At 37.7% G+C, this 21,804-nt stretch overlaps 1 protein-coding gene across 2 annotated transcripts in view; it reads left to right on the top strand.

The window, feature by feature from the left end:
- ANO6 (anoctamin 6) overlaps nt 1-21,804 on the top strand; it is a 197,034-nt gene that overhangs the window by 56,353 nt on the left and 118,877 nt on the right. The gene's annotated exons all lie outside the window — the stretch shown is intronic.

Below are 21,804 nucleotides of genomic sequence, written 5' to 3'. Positions count from 1 at the left end.
AACAGCTGTTAAAAGGTTAAAAATTCTGAATTTTTTTTCCCTCTGGGCTATTTTCAGCTGATAACAGTTCAGCTCCAAAGCATACTTGGATTCATGTTCTCAATAGCCAGATAAAATGTTGCTTTTGAACAGAAGAACAGGAAAGATAATAAAGTGGTCTATTTTTTCCCCTTTTGCCTTCTGGCAGGGATGGCCATCCTGGGAGCACCCACCAGGAAATGTGTCCTTCCCATCCAAGTTATGTTTGAAGAGATAATAGGCCCATCTCTCTATATTTTTTTCTCTTTTCTAAGTTGCTGCTTCTCAGCTGGATGGAAAGACAGAGTGGACATAGCATGTCACCGTGACTTTGACTGACGAGTTTGATCACTAACCCGGTGTGCTCAGCTGTGGTCAGTACAATGACTGAGGAGAAAATGTGGTTGTGAGGTCAGTGACCCTGTGGCCTACAGACCAAAGGGCAGTATTTCACAACTTGCCTTGTACATGGGACCCAGCCCCTCACCATTTACTAGCACAGAATCCCCATCAGGCAAGGTGTAGGAATCATTTTGCATAGTTCCCCAGGTTATTGTTAGACATTTGATTCTTGCACTGATTCTGGGAAACCATTGCCTTAGAGACAAGAGGCCAAAAAGAAGATTGGAGTCTTGAATATTTACAGAGCTCAGAAGAAAAATCCAGCAGAACAGAAACTGAGCCAGCACACCGAGTCAGCTGATGGTCTCCTGTCAATCACGGAAACTGTTTCAAACTCTCCCTGCCTTCCTCTGCTCCACACCCTCTTTGGCCTCTCAGTAGATCATTTTCTTAAATCAGAAAGGAAAAGAAACCTGCAGGGGCTACTGCCTCAACTTCTTTTATCTCCATCCCTCCAAAACTGCATATACATGTATGTGTAAATTGTATTGTATATGTGTGTTATATATAATGTTATATAATGCAAATATATGTATTTTATATATAATGCATATATAAATGCATGTTTACATTCATCTTTGCTTCTCCCATCTGTCATATTTCTGATTAATGTTAATGCTTTCACCTATGCCTCTATCAGTGATCCTCCTGTGTTTTTCTTTCACTCTTTTCCATCTGTGTGTCTGTGTGTGTGTGTGTGTGTGTGTGTGTGACACAGAGAGAGAGAGAGAGGAAAAAAAAAATAGGTAATATGAAACAAGTTTCATCTTACAAAACAAGGCACAACAAATGAACAAAAATATACCTTCCTCAACCCTACCTTATTTATTCATTCAGTCAGTATTTATTAGCGTCAACTGTGTGCAAAGATTCTGGCTAACCACTGAGGTTCTGCAGTAAACTAAATTGATACAGCTCCTGTTCTCATGATGATTGTAGTCTCTTTTAAACCAGGCTTTTTTAAAAATCATTGGTCTTATCTTATTTATTCTCATGTTAGTCCATTTTTGCGTTGGTGTTGTTATAAAGGAATACTGAGCCTGGGTAATTTATAAAGAAAATAAGTTTATTTTGACTCACAGTTCTGCAGGCTATACAGGAAGTGCACTGTTGGCATATGCTTCTAGGAGGGCCTCAGGGAGTTTACAATCATGGCAGAAGGTGAAGGGGAGGCAGCGTGTCACATAGCGAGAGCAGGAGTAACAGAGAGAAGTACCACACTCTTAGCCAGATCTCATGTGAACTAACTGAGTGAGAACTCATAAGCATGGGGATGGTGCTAAGCCATTCATAAGAATGGATCATTCTGCCCCCATGATCCATTACCTCCCACTAGATGCTGCATCCAACATTCCGGATTATATTTCACCATAAGATTTGGAGGAGACAAACACAGAAACCATATCATTCCCCATTACAGAAGTAACGTGTTTGTTATCTTACATTTGAAAGTGGTTTCCTAATGGGAAACTATTAAAGTATTTAAAGCAGAAAAGTACTGGTCAGAATTTTATTTTCAAAGGTTATTTTGGCTACTGAAAAGATAAGTGATTAAAAGGGGAAGAAAGTTGCTGGCAGGTGGCGGGTCATGAGGTTAGTGTAGTCCCAATAACAGATGCCAGGGGCTTGGCAGGATGAGATGAAGAGAGGAAGACAGTCAATAACTTCAGAACCATAGGAGAGTCAGTTTCTGGCCATGAGGGATGCAGAAGAGAGGCTAGTCAAGAATGACAGTCAGGTTTCAGGCTTGACCAAATAAGTGGGGGTGCTGTTTATGCAGACAAGAAATGTTGAAAAATAGCTTCGAGTGTGTTTGTGGTTGAGGGGTTAGCATAAGTCAAGTCCTGTATGAATACTGAGTCAGAGATGCCTGGAACATTTCCAAGCCAAGATGTTGCATAGGCAGTTGGATATGTGAATCTGTGACTTAGAAGAGATGGCTGAAATAGAGCAGTGCATTTGGAACCTTTAGTCTACATGTGTTAATAGTTACCAGCGGACAAATTAGAGGAGCAGGGCTTGGATGGAGCCCTGAATATCTTCAGAAGTCAAGGCGCAGTCAGGGAGCAGGTACCAATGGAAGAAATCAGAGAAAGGAAGGAACCTCTAAGAGAATGAAACCAAGAGGAGAGAGTCTTCAAAAGAAGTCAGGGCCAACCTTGTCAAAGCTCACTGAGATGTCAAAGTAAGGCAAAAATGTAAAATGGGCATTAGATTTAGCAGCATGCAAGTCACTATGGACCTTGGAGCTGGCTGGTGACTGGTGGAGGCTGAGTCCATGGTGGAGGAGTCCCAGCGTACTTAGATTTTATCAGTAGTAGTAGGGACTATGTTACAGTGCAGTAGAAAGGCTGATTAAAGTTGTTTCAACTGTTTTGGTAACGTTTTATCTTTGTTGTTTTATTCTGATTACAAAGCAGTATATTTTACAGTGAATCATTGTAAAAGTTTAAACATTAAAAAGTACAACTGAGAATAATCTCCATAATTGCATTCTCTCATATATAGCTGCTGTGAATAGTTTGAGGTGTATCCTTCAAGATTTTTCTGTGCATGTGCTATCACTCACTCTCATATATACATTACAGAAGTTGACTTTATTGCTATGTAGTCTACTAAAGTTTGTATTTTTGTTTTGTACATTATAGACATGTCACTCCCTAAAGTAGATGCATACTATTCTACTGTGCTGTAGTATTGTCTGGATATTTTAGTTTTACTTAGAAATTTTGGTGTCTCATAATGTTACACTGAACATCTTAATGTACTTATGCATATTTGTGTCTTTCCAAATGTGTACAAGAATTAAGTAGAATGTGTGGGGTCAAAGTGTATGCACATTTAACATTTTGATAGTGCTACATTTCCTAAGGAGGGACTTTTTACTTTCTTAAGATGGAATAAATCTGAGCATGAAAAATGTTGACAAAGTTGAAAATGAAGCATAGGTTGAAGTCACAGTAAAAGGTGCTGCATAATCTATAGCAAGAAGGCCAGTGGGAATGGGAGCCATGGCATAGGAGGAGGCTTTGGGCAACAATCAGAGGGAGTATGCCACCTTCCTCTGAGGAGGACTGGGTAGATAGGACAGGGTGGGGAAAGGCGAGATCCTCAGTTACTGCTGTATTTCCAGAGCTTGTCCAGTGCTAACGTCTAGCAAGAGTGCAACAAACATTTGCTGGTTGGAGGAATAAATATAATTTGGTTGATTGAATTATAGAATTTAATGTTTCCAGGTAATGGCATCTATTTTTTCTGCTTTCTCTATATAATAATGGGAGCTAACATTTCCTACTGAAACTGGTAAAGGAGGAGTTAGATTTGAAAGGCCCTTCTTACTTTGTGAACCCAGTTGGTAAGGTCAGTCAGGACTCATAGTCTAAGCATTTCTCATCTTCGTTTCCAATCAGCCTGCAGGGTCCGTTGATTCTAATACCTTAATGTCACTGGACTCCATCTGTTTCTGTTTATCCCCACTACCACCATCACTGTTATTCCAGCCTGGGTTTTCCTATCACAACAACCTCTTAGATGGTCTCTTGCTTCTTCTTGTGTATCCATCAGGACGTGGTTTAGGGGTGTCAAGGCCGAAGGAAAACTTCCCCTTTGCCTTCTGAAGGTTTGCTGAAAATCACTGACAAGAGGCAGATTAATAGGAGAAAAGGCATACAAATTTATTTAGTCATATTTTTAGATGATATGGAAACCTTCAGAATGAAGACCCAAAGATAACAGGGGAAATTGTCCATTTCTATGCTTAGATTCAACGAAGTATAGACAGCCATGTAGAAACACAAAGGCAAAAAGGGATCTGATCTAATGCTAATAGACGAGTGGGAAACCCAGCAAGGCCTGTCTATCCAGACCCTTCTTGGCCTTTCTGAGCAGAATTCTTTCCTTCTGGGTATGGGGCAAGACTCTCTGGAATGCGGATTTTATGACATACAGTCAAACGATGTAGATCAGATAATTACTTTATGGCCAGAATCTTATGACCAGAATTTCTTTATCTCCACCTTTCTTTCTTTTTTTTTTTTTTTTTTTTTTTTGAAAGAGAGAGAGAGAATAGGAAGGAGAAAAAAGGAAGAGAAAGAGAGAGAGAGAATGGGGAGGAGGGAGAAGGAAAAGAAAGAGGGAGAGAGAATGGGAGTATTGCTTTCTTGCCCAGGCTAGAATGCAATTTAGTAATGGGTATTGAAAACCTCTTTTATACTGATAATTATACTTAATGATGTAGTCAGGAAGGAATAAGGGAAGAAGAAAACAAACAAACAGCCAACCAATATTTAATTTAAACCTATGAAATGCTATGCGATTACTGAGGAGTGATTTACTTCCAATTATATAGTCACCTTTGGAATAGGTGTGAGGTGGTAATGTATGTTTTGTGTATTTGAAGTGGAGAGTACTATAAATATTTATTAAGTTTACTTGTTCCGGGTCTGAGTTCAAGTTCTGAATATCCTTGTTAATTTTCTATCTCGTTGATCTATAGAATCGTTAGCTCTTCTTGTTGCATTGATCCTTTTGCCATTATGTAATGTCATTCCTCGCCTCTTTTGATCTTTGTTGCTTTAAAGTCTACTTTATCAGAGGTGAGAATTGCATCTCCTGCTTTTTGTTTATTAGTTTATTTTTACTCTCTGTTCAATTGGTAAATCTTCCTCCTTCTCTCTGAGTCTTTGTGTATTGTTTCATGTAAGATGGGCCCGGATGCAGCATACCGATGGGTTTTGGCTTTTTATCCAATTAAAATATATATAAGTTTAATACCAGCATTTGATACTAGCTGGCTGTTTTGCCCATTAGTTGATGTGAATTTTTTATTGTGTTAAAGTTCTTTGCTTTTTGATATATTTTTGGAAAGGCTGATATTGGTTGTTCCTTTATATGTATAGTGCTTCTTTCAGAAGCTCTTGTAAAGCAGGCCTGGTGGTGGTGAACTCTCTAAGTACTTGTTTGTTCGCAAAAGATTTAATTTTTCCTTCGCACATAAAGCTTAGTTTGGCTGGATAGGAAATTCTGGGTTGAAAGTTCTTTTCTTTAAGGATGTTAAATATTGGTCCCCACTCTTTTCTGACTTGTAGGGTTTCTGCTGAGAGATCAGCTGTAAGTCTGATAGGTTTCCCTTTATGGGTAACCTGACCTTTCTCTCTAGCTGCCCTTAGTATTTTCTCCTTCATTTCAACCCTAATAAATCTGGCAATTATGTGCCTTGGGGTTGGTCTTCTTGAAGAATATCTTTGTGGTGTTCTCTGTATTACCTGGAGTTGAATATTACCCTGCCTTGCCAGGTTGGGAAAATTTTCCTGAATGATATCCTGAAGAGTATTTTCCAACTTGGATTCATTCTCTTCATCACATTCAGGTACACCTATCAAACGTAAATTAGGTCTTTTCACATAGTCCCATATTTCCTGGAGACTTTGCTCATTCCTTTTCATCCTTTTTTCTGCATTCTTGTCTTCTCGTTTCATTTCACTGAGCTGGTCCTCGACTTCTGATATCCTTCCTTCTGCTTGATCAATTCGACTGTTTAAACTTGTGCATGCTTCGCGAAGTTCTCGTGCTGTGTTTTTCAGCTCCATCAATTCACTTATATTCTTCTCTAAATTGTCCATTCTCATTAACATTTCGTCAAACCTTTTTTCAAGGTTCTTAGTTTCTTTGCATTGGGTTAGAATAAGTTCTTTTAATTCACAGAAGTTTCTTATCACCCACGTTTGGAAACCTGCTTCTGTTATTGGAACACCCGTGTAATCTATTAAGCCTTGTTCCGTTACTGATGAGGAATTGCAATCCCCTGTAGAGAGAGAGGCATTCTGATTTTGAGTATTCTCTACCTTTTTACGCTGGTTTCTTCCCTTCATTATATATTTGTCCGTCTGTCGTCTTTATAATTACCAACTTTCTAACTGGGTCTCTGACGTCCAACTTGTTGATTCCCTGCGCCGAAATCTGAGCAATCCACTGAGCCGGCCAAAACAGCGGTGTTAAGATTGATGGTGCTTTTCTGCCCGGGAATATCCGGACTCTGCACCAAGAACTGGCGTGCTAAGGCACCAGCAAAACCGCCACGCCGGCCACAAGAGTCGCCCTGGCGACCCGTGGAGCTCCTCCACTGGGAATCTCGTGGTCCGTGAGCAACTAATATTCGTCTGAAAGTGTGGCGTCCTCTCGTTCTTTGCGCTTTCACTGGGAGGTACGTGCCCGAGCTGCTAATCATCAGCCATCTTGGATCTCTCTCCAATCTCCACCTTTCTGTATAATCTTGTAAAAAAAAAATCCCTCAAAAGGGATTCTGGTTTCTAGACTCACCTTTTAATTTCTGTGGCCAGCCTCAGGGGGAGAATGGGATTGAGAGAGGAGGGCAGGAGGAGGTCATAGAGAAACTTTTGCTTTTGAGGCTGCTGCTAAGGCCTTTATTTTAAAAGGGGTATTGTTTGCTGATGCCCAACAGGGGCTACCTCTTTCAACCCTCAGCCACGCTGCTTTAGGAGTCTCTTCTTGGGCTACCCTAGTCCCTGTGCAGGCATCTGTTCTCCCCAGATGGCCACTGGTATGTTTTATTTACCCAAAGCCTTCACACGTAAATACCTTAGTGGCTGTTTGTATCTCTAAGAATTACTGTAATGTTTAGTTCATGCTGCATGCTAAGTAAATGATAGTTGTTATGTGTGAAAATCTGATGCCTGTATAAATTTGGCACATAAAGGACAAGGACAAAAGCAGTCCTCATATGAAACCACAAAGGATCAGTAATTTAAGACATTTAATCCTGGAACAAGCCTCAGGATTATTACTCCCTAGGGAGGAGCAATCTGATTTATATGTCATTTCTATTATTTCTATAATTAACATGTTAAGTGCATATTTAAGACATTTTAAATAGCTTGAATCTCTAAGATAATTTAGCTGTATTCAGATAATCTGTTGGTAAGATCTCAACTAAACTAAATTGTGATATTTTCTAGGGTAAAAATGCTTGAATTTCCTTAGCTACGTCTGGCCACCTGGAGAATATAATCACATGATTGAAGTCCAGGCTGGGATTCTAGAAGAAATGGCCTTCAGACCTATTAAATAAAGAGCTTCCCAATTTGGGGGCAGTGTTCCTGCCTCATGGCCACACCCCACCCCATCTACTGGGGAGAGTAGTAGGAGGTAGTTACCAACTAGCACCTGAATATAATTTCAAGTTACACAATCAACTATCAAAATATAATGAAAGAAGAGACACGAGAAGTTGATTATTTGTGGAGAAAACAGCGTAGATTCAAGCCCCTTCTAAAAGTTTTATATTCAGAATTGAATATAAAATTCTGTAAAAAGGCTACCGAGGCCCAGGTGCAGTGTCTCACACCTTTAAGTAATCCCAGCATTTTGGGAGGCCAAGGTGGGTGGATTACAAGGTCAAGTGATCGAGACCATCTTGGCCAACATGGTGACACCTCATTTCTACTAAAATACAAAAAATTAGACTGGCGTGGTGGCACGTGCCTGTAGTTCCAGCTGCTCGGGAGGGTGAGGCAGGGGAATTGCTTGAATCCGGGATGGGGAGGTTGCAGTGAGCCGAGATTGCACCACTGCACTCCAGCCTGGGTGACAGAGCAAGACTCTATCTCAAAAAAAAAAAAGCTACCAGGTAATTGTGTGGAGCACCTGCATCACTGGGATGGTCTGGAGAGGAGGTAGTTGTGAGTGTTGCAGGCTGAAAGAGATTAGCAACCTGTGGCACAGGGGCAGATGCTTCTTGTTGAGACTCCTTCTCCCAGGCCGAGGTCTGAGTTTCCCTCAGAAAGCTGCCTTATTCAGAGCACTTGGTGATGGCCTTAGTTAAGATAGCTATCTCTGCTGCTACCCCTCAGGAAAAGAGAATGGCTGGGGACTGATCTAGATGTCCTGTTTCTGAAGTCACCAGAGGCTCCTGAGCTGTGGAAGGCTTAACAAGAATAAGACTTCTACTGATAGGGTTGCACTTTACTCCTTCCATCGTTTACCTCTGAGCAGTGACAGCATGATGGGAAGTGGCCGAATATGAATTTATTTATAATTTTTTTAGGAGATATAGATCTCACTGTGTTGCCCAGGCTGGACTTGAACTCCTGAGCTCAAGCAATCCTCCTGTCTCAGCCTCATGAGTAGCTGAGACTGTAGGTGCCTATCACTACACTTAACTTGAATTTGAATTTAATCTTAACTGTAAAAGCATTTAATTATATTTGGCCTAAAATAATATCCTGAACTAACAAAACATCCATCCAGAAGGAATTTTTATTGTTTCAGTCCGTTATTTGACTGATGACTTAAAAAATATCCATACATTCAAGATTTAAGTAGAGGGCATGATTTAGAAATACAACATAGAATGCTTAAAAGTGGAATTTAGATAGAGGTAATATGTTTGAGTTCTTCTCGCTTTCAGTATTAGACCAGATTTGCATACAGTTTTCCTAATCTTCAATGTGCTGTAACATTTAATAAACTATCATTAGCAACTTTTATTTCTCAACAGCTATCTTCTAAAAGCTGTATAGCCCTCTTTTAAAAATGAAAAGAACTTTAGGCAGGCTTAAGCATAGTATTTTTTTTTCCCCTCTCATTTGCAATACAAGGAGCTAATGTTTGTGGAGTGTTTACTATGGGTAAGTAACTAAACACTTCACATGCCACAATTCATTTAATCCTCAAGACAACCCTGAGGGGGAAGCACTATTTCCATTTTCCAGGTGCAGACACTGAGGGGAATAGGAAGATTGAATGATCTGCCTAAGTTCATGTGTTTACGAAGTCGTAGGTCTGGGATTTGCATCTAGGCCTGTCTTACTCCAGCAGTCAGCCTTATGTTAGTTATGCATTCGTTTGGTCAGTCATTCAACAGATTAACGATGGAGCACCTAACATGGTCCAGGAACTATCCTAGGTGGCTGGGATTCAGCCATGAACAAGGTGAGATGTCTGCTGTCATGAAACTTACATTCTTAATATGTAATTATTAAGTGCTAAAGGAAAGCACAGCAGGGCAAGATAACAGAATGGTGGCTCTACTCTGGGGTTGCCTAAATGAGGGTTTCAGGGACAACCTCTCTGAGACAGGGATATTGAACAGAGAGCTGAATAATGTGAGAGAGAGAGCTTCTTAAGACCAAATGGGCAGTGTAATATAGTGGTTAAAAGCATAACCTGTAAGCTCCTGGGTTCAAATTTTGATTCCACTGCTCATTAGCTGTGTAATCTTGGGCAAAATACCTGACTTCTCCATGCCTCTTCATCAGTAATAAGAAGGTAACTGTAGTACTTATGTTACCTTGTAGAAATGTTGTGAGAATGAAAGGCGTTCATATATGAACATTAAGTGTTAAGATAATAAAGATCACCTGACATCCCACTACTCCTTATCCTTTTGCTTACATTTGCTTTTACCCCAATATAAGTCTTAGATCATATAGTATGTAATAGTTTTACATTTACATTGTTGTGTAATCATCACCACCATCCATCTTCACAATCTTTTTCATCTTGCAAAAGGCTGGTACTGAAACTACCAATTAACAAATAACTTCCCATTCCCCCTTCTCCTGGCAACCTCCATTCTACTTTGTCTCTGTGAATATGACTATTCTAAGTACCTCATATACGTGGAATCCTACATTCTTTGTCCTTTTGTGACTGGTTTATATTACTTACTATGATGTCCTCAAGATTAATCTGTGTTGTAGTGTATGTTAGAATTTTGTTCCATTTTAAAGCTGAATAATACACCAATGTATGGACACTTGAATTGCTGTTGTAAATGGTGCTGTCAACGTCGATGTCCAAATATCTGTTTGAGCTCCTACTTTTAATTCTTTTGGGTGTATATTACAATATATCATGTTTTATAATCTTTTTCACATTGAGATATATTGCTGAAATTTTCTGTCATGAATAATCTAAATTATTTTAAACAATTGCATTATATACAATCATATAGCTGTATCCTAATTTATTTAAGCAATCAAGTATTATTTCCTAGAAGTAGAATTATAAGATCAAAGGGTATGAATTATTTTATTTTATTTATTTTTATGTTTTTTTTTGATACATGGTCTCACTCTGTCTCCCAGGCTGGAGTGCAGTAGCACAGTTTCGGCCCACTGCAACCTCTACCTCTCAGGTTCTAAGCGATTCTCCTGCCTCACCTTCCCGAGTAGCTGGGATTACAGGTGCCCGCCACCACACCCTGCTAATTTTTGTACTTTTTCATTAGAGGTGGGGTTTCACCATGTTGGCCAGGCTGGTCTCAGGTGATCCACCCGCCTCGGCCTCCCAAAGTGCTGGGACTATGGGGGTGAGTCACTATACCCAGCTGGGTATGTATAATTTTAAAGCTTTTGGTATACTCACCAAATAGCTACCCAGAAAGCTTATACCACTCACACCGCCAGTATGTGTTTATTCCCAGCACCTTTGCTGATATTAGATATTAATGACTACTTTCTGTTCATTTGGATAATTAAAAGTGGTATGTCAATTCTGATTTTCCTTTTATCCAAATTTAGGATTTACTTTCTGGGTTAGAGTTTATTTGTAGCTGATCACTGGGGGAAATACTGATTTGGTAAGTACTCAATTTGTGAGATGATCAGAGGAAAGTAAACCCTATAGGGTCCTTCCCTTTTCCAGTCAATTAGTTTTTCATTCAAAGGTAATTGGCCAACCTTTTGCTCTGTGTGTATATGACAAGCTGCTATACTGAGATTTTGTGTAATCTGTTATTGGGTGCTGAATACATTCTTAGTTATTACAGGTTCATAATTGCTTAGAATACATCCATAAAGTGCTGAAAAAATTTTTGGTAATTCATTTGGTTATAAAACCTGAGAGAGTTGAACTCATTTGATGAAGACATCTGACCTCAACCAACACAAGACTATTTACCTTTTTTAGTAGCTCACCCTCAAATGAATATTTATATTATCTGGCTGCAAAATAATGAATGTGTTTGGGTAACGTGTGCTGTTCCAGACTTTACTGGGGATGCATTAGTAATAGAAACAATATATACATGTAAAAAATTTTTTTAATTCTGAAAAATTCTGAAACACTAGGTTTTGAAATCAAAGGTTTTGGATAAGGGAATGTGAACTTATAGTGTTTTTTTGTTTCCCCCTTTCATTTTTATGTTCTCATTCCTTCTAAGCTGCAAAAACTGGTTTTGAAATCAGGCCTACTCTGGTAAGTTAAGCGTGAAGTTATGACTCAAATGTGCTTTGAGCTGAAAGACAATAGGAATTTAAAGGTGGTGTCTTCTTTTCATCCCCAAGACATGTGCAATCACTATAATCTGGGAACTGACAGGTCAATGACTAGAACCAAGTTTCAGCTAAGCCATAACCAGTTGCAAACCCAGGATAATGTTCAACTTCAAGCCCTGAGGGTCTTGGGAGACCTGAACCAGTTAGACTGTGAAGCAATAGTAGTAGCATTCCAAGATATAATTGGAACATATTTCTACAGTTAATACTGTTTGTCCTTTATAGAATATCAGCTGTCTAAGCCAGGCTTTTAAAATCAATACCAAATTGGCAAAATTAAATAATATTTCTCTTCAGCTATATGATTATTTTTAATGCTAAATCTAAGTTTTTAAAAATCTGTTTATTAAATGATAAAAGTTGCAAAAATGAAAAAGTGGATCCACAATTTCATATGAGATTGCAAGTGGTCCAAATAGCTGAAACAATTCTGAAAAAGAATAAAGTCAGAGGATTCATGCGTTCTGACTTAAAAAGTGAATGACAAAGCTACAGTAATCAAAATAGTGTGGTCTTGAGTGCAGATATATAGACCAATGGAATAAAATCAAGAGTCCGGAAATAAACCCACATTTTTATGGCCCAACTGGCTTTTGAAAAGGATGCCAAATATACTTAATGAGGAAAGAAAAGTCTTTGACAACTGGATTTCCACGTGCAAAAAGGACAAAGTTCAATCCCACCTCACATTATAGACAAAAATTAACTCAAAATACGTTAACCTAAATGCAAGAGCTTAATTTATAAACAAAACATAAAGGAAAATCTTCATGACCTTGGATTTGGCAGTGGATTCTTAGAACATCAAAAATGTGAACAAAAAAATTAAAAATAGTTAACAGGACTTGACAAAATTAAAAATTTTTGTGCATCAAGGGATATTAAGACAGTGAAGACAACTTACAGAATGGGAGAAATACTGGAAATCATATCTCTAATAAGTCTTTAATATTCAGAATATATAGGTAACTCCTGAACTCAACAAAAAGACAAAGACTCAGTTGGAAAATGGGCAAAGGATTGAGTAGATGTTTTTCCAAAGAAGATTTACAAGGAATGCTCAACATCATTCACCATTAGGGAAGTGAGAATCAAAGCCACAATACCACTTTACACCTACCAGGATGGCTACTATTTTTTTTTTTAAATCAAATAACACACAAAATAATAAGTGTTGGTGTATATGTGGAGAAATTGGAACCTTCATACGTTGCTGATGGGAATGTAAAATGGGGCAGGCATTGTGAAAACAATTTGGCAATTCCTTAAAAAGCAAACATAATTATCATATGACCCACAGTTCCAGATCCTAGCTATACACCCAAAAGAATTGAAAACAGGGACTTAGATACTTGTATAACAGTGTGCATTGCAACATTATTCACAATAGCCAAAAAGTAGAAACAACCCCAGTGTCCATCAACAGATGAATGGGTAAACACAGTATAGTGTATCTATACAATGAAATATTATTCAGTCATAAAAAGTAACAAAGTTCTGATATATGCTACAACTTGGATATACCTTGAAAACATTATACAAGTCCAGTAAGCTAGAAACAAAAGGACAAATACTGTGTGACTCTATTTATATGAAATATATTAAATAGGCAAGTTCACAGGTAGAAAAAAGATTACAGATTGCTAGGGACTAGGGAGAAAGGGAAGGGGAAATAGGGAATTCATGCATGATGGTTAGTTTCTGGGGTGATCAGAAATGTTTTGGAAATGGTGGTGATAGCTGTGCAACATTGTGAATGTGATTATTGCCACTGAATTATACACTTAAAATGGCTAAAGTGGCAAATTTTTTGCTTATATATTAATATATTACTGCAATAAGTATTTTATAAGATGGTAAGAGAACTCATGAATTAATGGTGAGTCTCATAGGTTTGCAGTGTACATTGGGTTTTTCTATAAAAGCATTAGGTAATCCAGTTGTGTGTGAGAATGAATAACGTGATAGTTGTTTCCAGCTCTTCGAAAGGACATGTTTAACTTCTAGAGGTATTTTTAGAGCTGAACTATTGGGGCTGAGGAGGCTTGTGGGAATAGGGAAAGAGTTTATAAGTGGAGCCGAAACAACACCAAACATGGAAATGTTACAAGGTGGAGAAGATTGTGCTTACTGAAACTCTTCTCAGGAATACTGCTATTCGTAGATGATAGAAATCCTCAGAGTTGTCACTTACGGTAGAGCTAGGCCTGAGGGTGAGAAGCGTAAAGGATTTACCAAATTGTCTGTTTCCCTTTTTTTGCTGTGGAATGTTTCGTGCTGCTGGTAAGAGCATGTTCCTATTTGGTGAGTTGCTGAAACAGTGAGCAGTGGGCAGAGTACAGCAGAGGCTCCTTTTTGGTAAATATTGTCCAAATATTTGATAAGTATTTGGTCTTGAAGGGACAGTGTATTATTAGTCTGCTTTGTGTGTGTATCACAGTGTAGTGCAATGCAATATGGTTCTGGAAATAGAAGCACTCTCAAGCAATTCATTTTGAGGAATTGAAAAGCACTAGTAACTGTCCTGGAGTGACGACAAATTTATAATTCCATCATTTGTTCATTTTCTCATATTCAGTATCTGTAACATGCAAGGTATTGTTTCAGGTTCTCAGAATACAGAGTTGAACAAGACAGTAGTTTGCCCTCTAGGAGCTCATGGACTAGTGGACAAGAGAAACAATGACCATACAGTGTGATGAAAAGGATCAACACATATCTTTTCCCCAGATTTTATCTTCTATAGTGGTGAGCGGTTGTCAAAAAGTAACCATGTGATAGTTTGGAATTCTGTTCAATGTGAGCTGCCAATTTTGCTTATAAAAATCACTCTTTTTGGCTGGTCTGAGTACAGTGGTGTTTACGACTAATTGATCACAACCAGTTACAGATTTCTTTGTTCCTTCTCCCACTGCTTCACTTAACTAGCTTTAAAAAATAAATAAATAAAAATTAAAAATCACTCTTTAAAAAAAAATTTTTTTTTCAGTAACTGGATGCCCAACTGGAAAAATACTGTATTTTAATAGATAATAATGCAATGATTGAGTTTTTGGCTCTACCTATAATGATATGGCAGGTTTTACTGGACATACAAATTAGTGCTACTGGAGCATGAAGTGGAGACAAGTAACTTAACCTGGCACATAAGCAGTGCCATTGAAATACACATGTGAAGAAAGAGTAGCACAGGGGCTATAGGAGTGTACATTCCAGATAGGTAAAAGATACTTAGGATAGGTTGAAAACAAAAAGGATATAATTAGTGACTTACCAAAATATTGATAATGAAGGAAAGAGAAAGGTAAAGAATGGCTTCCCCTTTTGGCTTGGGGAATTGAACTCATGATAATACATCATTCAAGAAGGGTGGCACAGCAAAGGGGAACCTTTGAGGAAAAGCATTTTTTACTGGAATGCAGAGAGAATATTTATTAATTTTCTGAGTCACCAAATGTATAGTACTGGGCCCTGGCTATGAGTCAAAAATGTTCTTACCCTGACAAAGTTTACATCTTCATGAATGATTCTTTTCTTTCCTTCTTTTTTTTTAGAAACAGTAGCTGAAGTGGGAATGATAATTGCAAAAATATCTTTGTTGAGAAGGGGGCCAGCTGCAGGGAGGGAGAAAAATCTCCTGACTTCCTATGGGAACTACAAAGAGCTGTGATGAAAACTGTCAATTTGAATTTGGAATTTGCATCCTAGAAATGATTAGAAGAGAATGCCACTTTTTTTTTTTAATGTAAATTTTAAGTCATTGAGTTTACTTGCCAGTAACAAACTGGGGTAAGAGACTGATCCATCCAGATTCAGACAAGCAAGGAAAGACATTCCTGATTGACATTTCTATTCATTAGAAACAAGTAACCAACATTGCCCCGAGTGTTGTAGTTATCCAGAAATATTTGCTGAATTAATGTTATCCCTTTCTATGCTTAAATTTATTTTAATATTTAAAAAGGGAATGAAGGACAGGGATTGTCAAGGTAGAAGTCAGAAGGAAAAATTGGTGCCTAATGAGGCAAAGGATGATAAAACATATTAAAAAATGAAGTTAAAATAATGATGGTTGTACGTACTATATAATGTTTACATAGTACTTAAGAGTCTTCAAGCCACTTTCCTATGTATATGTCATTTAGCTTATTCTCCACAGTGATCTTCTAATGTAGGCATTATAATCTGCATTTTATCGATGAGGAAACTGAGACTTAGCGTTAAGGGCTGTGCCTGAGCCGCAGGCTAGACCATGTAGCGCTCTCATGATTCACGTCTGTTGTCTTGTGTAGCAATTCACAGCCATCATGCTTTTGAAAGCAACGCTTCTGTCTTCATATTTTATGTTTTGTGTTTTATTATTAACATTTCTTTGCATTAATAAGGACTGGCTCTATTTAAAAATCTAATTGTAGTATCACAAGGCCTGTACTCTGCAAGCCTACAACCTCTTGCTAATATGGGAAGTAGAATTTCTCTCACTTCGTTGTTCACCAAAATATAGCAAGTCCTGTTAAACTGAGGCCAGAGAAGGAGATATTGGATCCCAGAGAACAATTATGACTACCAATGATTCAGGAGCAGGGGGGTGGGGATAGACTGAGCTGAAGTGATGTGGGGAGTGAGACTGGGCAGGCCCAGCAATCTGGAAAGCATGAAGTGACAGGAGATGGTGGGCCCCATATGTGGTTGCTTTTATTCTCTCTGTATTTTTCTTTTTTTTCTTTTTTGAGACGGACTGTCATTCTGTTGCCCAGGCTGGAGTGCAATGGTGCAATCTTGGCTTGTTGCAACCTCCACCTCCCGGGTTCAAGTGATTCTCCTGCCTCAGCCTCCAGAGTAGCTAGGATTATAGGCATGCACCCCCACGCCTAGCTAATTTTTGTATTTTTAGTAGAGACAGGGTTTCACCATCTTAGCCAGGCTGGTCTTGAACTCCTAACCTCAAGTAATCCGTCCACCCAGCCTCCCAAAGTGCTGAGATTTCAGACGCTTAAGGCTGGAGGGCAGTGGCGCGGTCTCAGCTCACTGCACTTCTGCCTCCCAGGTTCAAGCAATTCTTGTGCCTCAGCCTCCTGAGTAGCTGGGACTACAAGCCTATGCCACCACCCCTGGATAATTTTTGTATTTTTAATAGAGACAGGGTTTTACTACATTGTCCAGGATGGTCTCAAACTCCTGGTATCAGGTGATCCACCCGTGTGGTTGCTTTTAGAATAACAACTGGTGAATACTGGCATTCGGGTCAAATGTCAGAGTATGCTGAGATTTCAGTTTTCAAAGACTTCTATCAAATAGATGAAGAGTTTTAGGTAGAAGACAGCATGGCAGATCTCTAGACATCCTGCTCAATTTGAATATGTGAACATATCCTCATTGACAAGGTGATACAGGCCATTCCTTTGACATTTCTTGACTTGTACATTGACTAGATCACAGAATTCCTGAGGGTAGTTTCTGTACCTTTCTCATCTTGGTATCTGTACTTAATATCATCTAGCACATGAATCCCTGGCACACAAATGTCTTCAGCCACTTGCCAGAATATTGTATCTGTTTATCCTGTGGATCTTTCCCATTAGTTCTAATTGTGAATGTTACATAAATAAGTTTCACCACATTGTTTTTTTATTCTTTTTATCCAAATTGTGTAAGTCTGTTATATCTCTGGCTATATTGAAGCAGTTATTTGCTGATTTTAAAAATTTATGCATACAGTGCTATTTTAATTTCTTATCAACTTATATCTAACATCAGGAGTTCCCTGGATTATTCACAGCAACTTAGGAGACAAATTAATGTATTTAAAAAGATGTGCAGTTTTGGGATCAGACAGGTTTAGGTTCCCATTGTGTCACTTTGTGTGGTTAACTTCATGCAACTAATAACCTTGAATTATTCCTCATCTGTGAAAACAGGGACAAAAATAGGATTAAATAAGATAAGACATTTAGAAGTGCCAGGCAGAAAATACTAAGTACATTTTTATTTACGTTTCTTCACATCATTGAGTCTATTACATGAACTTTATTTATTTTTATATAGTGCTTTATTTCTTTTTACAACATGCTTGTAAATTGTCATTTGTATCTTTGCCCAACTTTGTGAGATAACCAGGGAAAGTAATATTATCACTAGCTTTAGATAAATTTGAGAATAAGCATTGCTGAGGATCATGCAGCTAGGAAATGACAGAATCAGAACTTGAACCCAATCAGTCCCTTTAGTCTATACCCAGTGCCCTTTGTACCAGGCCCTGGTATATTTTTACTTGCTCTCTCTCTATATATTCACTATCTCTCTGATAATTTTAATGGCAACCAATCCCCATAACAGATGAGTTGTTGGACCCAGCCACCTGCCATGCTAGTAGTGCTAAGTTGGATTACATGTGGATGTCTAATTCTGATTATCTTTATTCCTAGGGCACTACATGTTAAGTATATAGGGTTATAACCTTGAATTTCCTGTGAGATCATTTTGTGTTTTCTAAGTTATAAAATTGTAGAAAATGGCTCTTTTTATTGGTCAGTTTATATAAGTCTCCAACAACTTTGCTGTATGGATTTTCTCTTTATTTTATAATTGGGACAATGAATGTTAGTTACTCCATTTCTAATTGGTAGATAAGTAATCATGTGAACTGCAACTTTCTACTGAGGCTTCCAGTGTGGCGTTTAATATGACTGGGCCTCTAGAAATTTCTTATGGGGCCTTTCATTTTGGACTATCAAAGAAGTAAGTCAGAAGTGGTACCACCAAGGACTTTTTTGCTTCAATTTCACTGTGCTAATTGCATTGATAAAATTTTTTAAGTATGCTCTTTTATTTTCCACTAAGTGTCATATAATTAATTCCATTAAATTTAGGAAAAGAAGCTATTTAGTGGGTTTCTTTTGACCCAAATCATCAATTATTCAATGTTTATCTATAGTAATCCAATTGATAGTATTCTTACAGTACTCCATAAATCTGTCTAGTGTGCCACTTAGAAATGACACTTAAATTAACATTAATTATGTCTTGGGTTTCTTTCTTCAAGAAGAGGGAACCTTGTCTGGTTCTTCTTGGCCTCCCTAGGGCCTTACAACACAATATCTGTCCAAAATATAAAGTAGATTTTGAGTGTTCATTGAACCTGATTTTCAACTGCACTTTCATTGTGCATCCATACAAAATCCCATTGACATATCAAGACCAAGGGTTTTTTCATCACATTAGAATAACTAGTTTTTAGTTTTCTAGTCAGCCTTTTAATGAGCAGGTGACATAGAGGTTCCAAATACTGTTGTTCCAGGTGCTGAAATTAAATGAACTCATCATGATGCCTCTGAAGACAGTACTTTTGCTGTATAAGGCTGAGGCATAGTGACAGTACTAAAAATACATTTCAAAATATTATCTTAAGAAAAACATGATTTAAAAAAGGAAATTAACATATTTGCCTTTTCAGAATTTTTTCTTGATTCTGCTCATTTTAATAGAAAGCCCTCAGAGTCACCTTGATTTTGATTATTTTTACTGAGAAATGAACTTTTTCAGTTGTGTTAGATTACCATAAATGAGAATATCAAACAGTAAGTAGAGCACCTTAGTAGTGGGAGTATAATTATCATGTTGGCCTCATAAATCATTTGCTTCCCAGCACTGTATCAGGTCATGAGAGCAACAGCTGTGGCTTTGTTCCACCTAGATGATGATTTAATAAAGCCATTTCTGTTTTTATTCACTCCGATTTACAGTTTCTTCTCTGTACTGACATTAACCAGTGAATCTATTAGTTTCCATACCAGCAGAATAACTAAAACTATAAATAGTTCTAATTTCTTTCACAAATCCATTCAAGCTACATAGATACCGTTTATTTGATAGAACATCTGGGTAATCTTGTTTCTCCTGTCTTTAGGCACAATGCATACTTTCTTAAGCCTGTCCTCATTTTTAAAAAAGAAAAATCAACTTTAGCAGCTCTGTTGCATCTGTTGACCTCAGATAGATAACAGATAAATTAGGCATCTAATCATCTAGGAATCTAAATAAAATGTCAAGTCACTGCATTGGATTTATAATACTGGTGTACAAAAAAAAAATCTACAGTATTATAGTTTGTTGTTGGCTAGTTCTGCCAAAAACCAAAATATCATGAATACCATAGATGTAATTTCGTTTAACATCTGTCATAATTCTATAAAAAGATTAGGTCTTCCAAATGTAAAGCAAGCTGCACAACACCAACATAGAACACACTTATCCTGGCCTAGCATATAAGCACATTTTAGCAAGTTTTAAAGATGGTCTGTAGGAGTGTAATTATCTTGGACCGCTGTTGTACTGGAATAACCGGTTTAGTATGTTACAACTCTCTCAGTATAACAGACTATGCGGTGATTACTGTAGCCCTCCAGGAGTTCTCAGAGGCAAGCACCTTAATTTTGGCAGTGGTTGCAGCTCTTCAAGCCTTTGCTCATCTCATCTGTTTCCTGTTGCTGCTTTGGTTCACACATAGGGGGTCCTCTAATGAACTCAGTTTTTCATAAGAGTTAGAATCACTTGATTGCACTGTCATTTCTACTGACACTTCTTTTCAGGTCCTAAGTGTACAAATATGTGAGGCATTTTTTCCCCAGATTCTGTGTGAACCTGAAATTGAATCCAGATATTAGGAGATTTTTTAGTGAGGTGCCAAACCTGAGTATTTGGTAGCTGAATTGGCTGAATTGTTGGTTGATTTTGGTTTTGTAAACAATCACATAGAGATCTCTTATAATTCTGCTCCATATGTATGTTGAGGTTTCTTTTTTTGGGTCACTGAAAGGAATTGTTCTAGATCGATAAGAACACAGCCTTCTCTTCTACAAAAGTTTTTAATGGATTAAAGAAAAAATAGTATGCATTTTTAAAAGTATGCATTTTATCTTTGCAAAGCCAAGATAAATCACACAAAATAAAATTAAAAGAATTATTTTTATTTTTGAGATAGAATCTCTCTCTGTCACCCAGGCTAAAGTGCAGTAGCGTAATCACAGCTCACTGCAGCTTCAACCTCCCAGGCTCAAGCAATCTTCCCGCCTCAGCCTCCCAAGTAGCTGGGACTACAGGTGCACACCACCATGCCCGGATAATTAACAAAGAGATGTGGTCTCACAGTGTTGCTCAGGCTGGTTTCAAACTGCTGGGCTCAAGCAGTCCTTCTGCCTTGGCCTCACAAAGTGCTAGGATTACAAGTGTGAGCCATCATGCCCAGCCAAAAGTAATTTTTAATAGTTTTATACTCAGACTCTCCAGTGTTGAAGAATAAGTCCTTTAGAGCTGGTTTGTCCAAGTTAGTATCCAGTCGAAGACCCTATATTGCTAGTGGTTACGTCCCTTAGGGATCTTTAAATCTGATCTCCCTTTTTAATGTCATTGACTTGTTGAAGAAGCTAGACCTATTGATAAATGAGAATATTTATTTTAACTTATTTAAATATTTTTATTTAAGCTTACTTAAATATTTAAGAATATCTCTTTATATTTATTTAATTCAAAACATTTTCTTACATAGCAAAAATTCTATTCAAATTTTTCCAAGTTAAAAAAGAAAAGTTCTTTACATCTCATTTGTTTACACCAGGATCCAATCCAGAATCACATGCTGTAAATGATTGTTTTGCTCTCAGTGTCTTTTAACATGGAACAGCTCGTTTTATTCATGTCAATAACTTGTTGACAAGATAGAACTATAGCATCTTGCAGAATGACCTACTTTCTGGATTTGGTTTCCCTATCTCTCTAACACTGCACTTGTCCAATATGGTAGCCCCTAGTCACAGAGGGCTATTGAGCTTTTGAAATGTGGCTAGTCTGAATTGAGATGTACTGTGAGTATAAAATATACACTGGATATCTGAGACTGAATACAAAAAAAGGTAAAAATTTCACAAAGAGTTTTTACACTGATTACAAGTTCAAATGATATTAGAGTAGTATGGGTTAAATAAATTATGTTATTAAAATTAATTTTACCTGTTTCTTTTTTAAAAAATTATCTATTAGTAAACTCTTTCTGGCTCCCATTATATTTCTATCAGATACTGCTATTCTAACA

Source organism: Aotus nancymaae, unplaced genomic scaffold, assembly GCF_030222135.1.
Source record: "Aotus nancymaae isolate 86718 unplaced genomic scaffold, 86718_ANA_hifiasm-v0.15.2.pri h1tg000092l, whole genome shotgun sequence".
NCBI classification, from domain to species: domain Eukaryota; kingdom Metazoa; phylum Chordata; class Mammalia; order Primates; family Aotidae; genus Aotus; species Aotus nancymaae.
The sequence above is the reverse complement of the archived record's forward strand: the minus strand, read 5'-3'. Positions and strand labels throughout refer to the sequence as shown.